At 47.9% G+C, this 6444-nt stretch overlaps 1 long non-coding RNA gene across 1 annotated transcript; it reads right to left on the bottom strand.

The window, feature by feature from the left end:
- Positions 1–236: 236 nt before the first annotated feature.
- Positions 237–5702, bottom strand: LOC129391812 (uncharacterized). The gene is made up of 3 exons (XR_008616533.1): positions 5580–5702; positions 896–2352; positions 237–447 (listed from the first exon to the last, which is right to left on the bottom strand). It is a non-coding gene; the product is annotated as an uncharacterized lncRNA (long non-coding RNA).
- Between the last annotated feature and the right edge of the window lie 742 nt (positions 5703–6444).

Below are 6444 nucleotides of genomic sequence, written 5' to 3'. Positions count from 1 at the left end.
TAATTTAGATTGTTCTCTCAGTGGCCAGCAGGAGGAGGCAAATGCTTTCTCTCTCTTGGAGAGAGGTTTCCCCTTCTGCAACCTTCAGAAAACACCATGGCTGTGCCCTGTAGCTGGAACCCAGACTCCAGGTGGGGTCTTAAAAGGAAAATAAGTGAAAATAAGTTGTCATTACGAACTCTAGGGAAACTCTGATTTTTAAAATAGCTTTATTGAGCTATAATTCACATGCCGATCAGGAGCTGGGCGCAGGCGGGAATTCTCGGCTGGGAGCTGTAATCCAGGTGTTTGCTTCTGTACTCCATGGATCTGCCGCATCAGCTGTGACCAGGCCATTAAGGCATCCAAGCCCCCGTTGTCCACAGGAAGACTGGGTGCTCTGGACGCAGGGGAAGGCACAGGGCTCAGGGATGAGGTCTCCTCTCCCCCAGGAAGGGCACTCCAGGACTACCCAAGTAACAGAAACAGTTTGCTTTATTGTTTAATTTCTAGAGAGATGTTCTCTGCGGAAAAAATGTTCTTCTTTCCACTTATAAGAAGCAGAACATAGAACATTATGGTCTCTTGTGTAAATCCACCCAGTACCACATGTGCATAGGTAGGTATGACCCTGAGAAGGAGCCTCCCTGGTCCAAAGGACCTGGGTAACATGCTGGGAGGGGGTGGGGGGAAGAGGAAGTGAAGGGGCAACGCACCACTGGATTGGAGCCACTGAAAATACCCCCCCTTCTGAGCCCTGTGATGAGTGCTTCTTGCTGCCGATCTACCATCCAGCCACCCATTCGTCCATCCACCCCTCACCCACCCACCCAACCACCTATTCACCTTTTCATCCTCCCATGCACTCATGCATCCATCCATCCATCCATCCATCCACCCCTGAGTTAAGATCAACCTGATAAGGTCCAGCCAAGAGCTGAGGAAGAGTTCTAGGTGGAGGGAACAGCAAGGACAAAGTCTGGAGGCTGGAATGAGTTTGGCGAATCCACGGGTCAGCCTGGCCAGGGGGCATGTGTGATGAGTTGAGGCTGCAAGGTGGACAGGACCGGATCAGCGGGACCTTGTCAGCCGAGGGGGGAGTTTGGATTTGTTCTAAGCGTGAGAAGAAGCCACTGGAGGGTTTCAAGCAGGAGAGTGGGGTGTTGTCATTTCCATTTCACAAAGACCCCAATGGGTGGTGAAAAGATCGTGGGGGCAGGAGCGGAGAAGGGGAGACAGTGAAGTGGCTGTGACCCTCCCCTTCCTCCCACAAGGGCCCTCCCCAATTCCAGGTGAGGCGAGGATGACCCAAGAGCTCCAGTGGACCTAGGCAGTCCTGGAAGGATGTGCTCTGGGAGTGTGGCCAGGTGCAGCCAGCAGCTGGGGTGCAGGGTGAGGCCACAGAACCTGGCAATCAGGTTAAACAAGGAAGATCCCTGGACCAGATGAGGTAAGAGCTCTGTGGATGTCCGTTGAAGGACAGCTGGTCAGAGCTGCAGAAGCAGGGCTGGACATCCAAGCAGACCTGATATTAATATTTAATAACAGCGCACATTTATTTATTCAGCTGAACATGGGTTGGCACTGTGATTAGCACTTCACATACATTCTCCCTTAAGGCCCGCATCTACCCTGTGAGGTGTGACAGTTACAGTTCCCATTTTGCAGATGGACCAGCTGAAGCCCTGAGAGGTTACATGACTTGCCCAAGGTCACACAGCTATAGACAGACCTCCCTGTGCCTGAGGCTAACACAACTGAAGAAAGATTGTGGGAATAAGAGGGTTTTTTTTTTTCTCTGTATAGGGACTGGAAAGCACAGATCATAAGCCCTAGATCTGTCCAGGGGAAACAGGGCCCTGATCTTGCTGGTGTGATCATTTGGCCCCTTGAGATGGTACATCTGGCTGTCACCAGCGTCTTTCTCCTTACCCATCATGCTCTAGTCCCAGGCTCCCTGGGCTCTGGGAGGATGGACACTGGCTTCCCAAGGAGAACTGTCCTCCAGGGTCAGGGGAAGGGAGGTGCTCACCAGCCAGAGTCCAGGCTGTTAGATGCTGCCTGTTGCAAATTCGCTCCGAGCTTCTGCTCTCTCCACTGTCCTGGATACTCAGCTTCATCGTGTCAGGTGAAACTTCTGCCCATTTAGGAACCCTCCCTCAAAGCAAGGAAGGAAGACATTTGTTTCTTTACTTAGTTTTTAGCATCTATTACGCGCCCCACATGCTACATAGGTTAACTTTTTTAATTTAAAAAAATCTTTAAAAATTCTCACAATCGGGAATTCCCTGGTGGTCCAGTGGTTAGGACTCCACGCTTCCACTGCAGGGGGCACGGGTTTGATCCTTGGCTGGGGAACTAAGATCCTGCATGCTGCATAGCCAAAAAAACCAAAACGAACAAACAAAAATTCTCACAATCACCCCGTGAAGAAGATACTATTAGCTCCCTTTCACAAATGAAGAAACTGAGGCTTGAAGTGACTTGACGTGGCTCCTCAGCTTGCAGGTGACAGAGCCAGGATGTGTTATTTGCCTATTTGATGCCAAAAGCTCGGTGCTTTCCATGAGCCCCCCTCTGTCCTGGCACCTCCTGGTCTTAGAAAGAGGAAGTTGGAGAGGGAATGAGCAGGGAGGGAAGTGCGGACAGATATCACTGATGAGTTGATTTGTTTGTTCTTTGGGAGGAGAAGGACAGGAGAGGAGATAGGCAGGGATCCCACACACCTCAGGACCAAAGTCCCCCAACAGCAGGAGGCCTGGTGGGTGACAGTTGCTGGAAGCCACAGGCCAAACTCTCCATTAGGCCCAGCAGAACACAGTGGCTCAGGCCCAGACAATTTAGGGGCCCACCAAAATGTTTTAATCTCTTATAAAATCAGAAGAGGAATTCCCTGGCAGTCCAGTGGTTAGGGCTCCATGCTTCCATGGCAGGGGGCACAGGTTCCATCCCTGGTTGAGGAACTAAGGTTCCATATGTCACGTGGTGCGGCCAAAAAAATAAAATCAGAAGAGAAAATGAACTTTCAGGTAGACAAAAGTGCTTTAGTAAATAACATTGAGGGACTTCCCTGGTGGCTCAGGGACTTCCCTGGTGGCTCAGAATCCGCCTGCCAATGCAGGGGACACGGGTCGATTCCTGGTCGGGGAAGATACCACATGTCTTGGAGAGCTAAGCCTGTGCGCCACAAGCACTGAAGCCTGCGCACCGAGAGCCTGTGCTCCGCAACAAGAGAAGCCACCGCAATAAGTCTGCTCTCTGCAACTAGAGAAAGCTCGCATGCAGCAACAAAGACCCAATGCGGTCAAAAATAAATAAATGAATAAATTTATTTATTTAAAAAATACGTATGTAACATTGATATATTTATTCAATGCAGTCATAAAATATAATTAAATATATGTATGTTTATGTCTATGTGTATATAATATATATTTTCTAATGGAGGAAGGGGCCCATGAAGGCAGAAGTACCTCAGGCTCACAAAAGTCATGATGGGGCCCTGGGAGTTTGCAAGGAGAACATTCCCACAGGCCTGGGGCTCAGACTTGGCCGCCAGGTGGAGGTGAGCAGCCTTCCTCCCAGCTGACACAGGTAGGGCACTGGGGTCCTGATAATAATGGCAAATGTCTTCTGTTAACTATTAACGAAGTGCCAGGCTTTGTCTCCCTTAATCCTCACAACAGTTATTGCTCTCATTTTACAGAGGAGGAGACTGAACTCAGAGAGGTTAGAACCAAGATGCTAGAGCTGTACTGACCTCTAAATGACATTGGAGAACCCCCTCCGGCCCCAGGAATCTGGGACTTTCTGAAGCCTTCCATTGGGGTGTCATTAATTATTTTCTAGTCGTTTCCTGTGCCCAAGCTTGTCTTGCTACTAGACTTGGCCTCTTTAAGGCCTGGCTTTATTTTGTACTTTTCTTCTATGGGGGCCCTCAATCCCATGCATTTGAATCAAGTCTTTTGTGCTTGTGTTCCATGAGGGAGACCCTGTTTGGCCAGCTAGGCCATGTCCTCCTTGGCACCTCAGAGGTGGACACACCAGCAGCTTTGTTATGGCTGCTCCTCTCTGTTGTCCCTCAGTGCAGCCTGGTGGCCTGCTGTACAATTCAGTGAGGGCAGATCTGTAAGGGCCCATCCTGAAGTCCTGGGAACTTGCTTTTGTAGCCACTCTATTCACTTAACACTGTACCATGAGCAAGGAACCATGGCCATTGAGGGTGTCCTCAAAATGTGATTTCTGATGGCCATGTAATAGTTCATTTATATTTTCTTAGCACCATTAACTTAGCCAATCCTGTAGTATTGATGTTTCACTTTCTAACTCTTCCCTGATGATGATGATGATTTTTGCTATTCAGTCAGTCAGTCAATAAATATTTATTAAGCATGTACTAAGTGCTGAGAACAACTTTCTGATCATCTGGCTTGATTCAAGGGTAACATTTGGAATATTGAGCAGAACATCTGAAAACCTACGAGAAGGGGCCAAAGTAGTAGGTAGAGGAAAATTCATAGCTTTAAATACAGTTATTAGTAAGAAGAAAAGATAAAAAGTCAATGAACTAAACATTCACCTCAAGAAGTTGGAAAAAGCAATAAAAGAAAAAGTAAAAAAAAAAAAAAACCCTAAAAGTTAATCCGCATAAAAGCAGAAAATAATGAAGGAAACAAAACCAAGAGCTGGTTCTTTAAAAAGACCAAGGGGGCTTCCCTGGTGGCGCAGTGGTTGAGAGTCTGCCTGCCGATGCAGGGGACGTGGGTTCATGCCCCGGTCTGGGAGGATCCCACATGCCGTGGAGCAGCTGGGCCCGTGAGCCATTGTCGCTGAGCCTGTACGTCCGGAGCCTGTGCTCTGCAACGGGAGAGGCCACAACAGTGAGAGGCCCGCATACCGCAAAAATAAATAAATAAAAAAATAAAAATAAAAAAATAAAAAGACCAAGGTAGTAGAATGTCTAGAGACATGTGCGGACTGCAGATTATTTATTTATTTATTTAAGAAATTTATTTATTTTCAAAATTTATTTATTTATTTTTGGCTGCTTTGGATCTTCGTTGCTGCATATGGGCTTTTTTTAGTTACGGCGAGCAGGGGCTACTCTTCGTTGTGATGCACAGGCTTCTCACTGCAGTGGCTTCTCTTGCTGCAGAGCATGGGCTCTAGGTACATGGGCTCAGTAGTTGTGGTACACGGGCTTAGTTGTTCCATGGCATGTGGGATCTTCCTGGACCAGGGATCAAACCCGTGTCCCCTGCATTGGCAGGCGGATTCTTAACCACTGAGCCACCCAGGGAAGTCCCTGCAGATTCTTTAGTCAGGAGGCTTTCATGAGCATTATTTCTCCCACCTAACTTCTGATAACAGTTGCTTGGCAAAGTGTATTAGTTATCTACTGTTGTGTAGCAAATTAACCAGAACTTAGGGACTTAAAATAAGAAACGCATTTCTTACAGTTCCTAGGGTCAGGAATCCAGACAGGACTTAGCTGGGTGCCTTCTGGCTCAGGGTCTCTCACAAGGCTGCAGTCAAAGTGTTGGTGACACCAGCCATCCCAAGGCTCAAATGGGGGAAGACCCACTGCCAAGTTCACTCACATGGGTATTGGCGGGGCTCAGGTCTTCATCACTGGTTGGCTGGAGACATCAGTTCTCTGGCACATGGGCTTCTCCATAGGACTACTCATAACATGGCTCACTTGCTTCTTCCCCCAGAGCTAGGGCAGAGAGAGAGAGAGAGAGAGAGAGAGAGAGAGAGAATAATTAGATATGCTGTGTTATTAATTGCGTTCCCAATGGCGTGGACTTTTGCTGTAACTAGATCAGTGGGAACTCAATCCTCCACATGTAAGTCTACACGGCTGAGAATTGGCACAGTTTTCCATAGACTAGCTTCTGGCTCTATACAACGCAGACCTGGGTTCTCCTCCATTTCCCACATTCTTCCCATGTCAGGTGCCTAGGTGTCATGGTGATGTAGTGATGTGACCTGTGTCCCTGCACCTTTATGTCAGGACACCAGGTGAATTGACACGGTGACTGGGTATGGGTGATTGGAGTATTTCTGGGAACCATTCCCTACACTAGGATGCTAGCAATCACCTAACTATTCTGGAAGTTGACTGTGAACCTTATAACTATAACCTACTAAACTCAAACTGCATGTATGTCCAACTCAGTTTCCCATTTGCTGGATCTCAGAGTAGGCGGACACAGCCTTTGGAAAGAGAAAAGTGTTTTACTGATATGGAACAATCTTCAAGATATATTAAGAGAATAAAAGCAAGGTACGAGACAGCGCGGCACACTTACACCTGTGTGGTGTGTAGGGCATCTCTGGAAGGAAGCAGGAGAAGGGTATTTGCCTCTGAGTAGCCGTGGGGACCAGGGTGGTTGGGGGACTTGCTTTTCCCTGTAAAGCCCTATTGAGCTTTGTGAAGTGCTTTTTATTTTGTTTGTTTGT

Source organism: Physeter macrocephalus, unplaced genomic scaffold (genome assembly GCF_002837175.3).
Source record: "Physeter macrocephalus isolate SW-GA unplaced genomic scaffold, ASM283717v5 random_76, whole genome shotgun sequence".
Taxonomy (NCBI): domain Eukaryota; kingdom Metazoa; phylum Chordata; class Mammalia; order Artiodactyla; family Physeteridae; genus Physeter; species Physeter macrocephalus.
The sequence above is the reverse complement of the archived record's forward strand: the minus strand, read 5'-3'. Positions and strand labels throughout refer to the sequence as shown.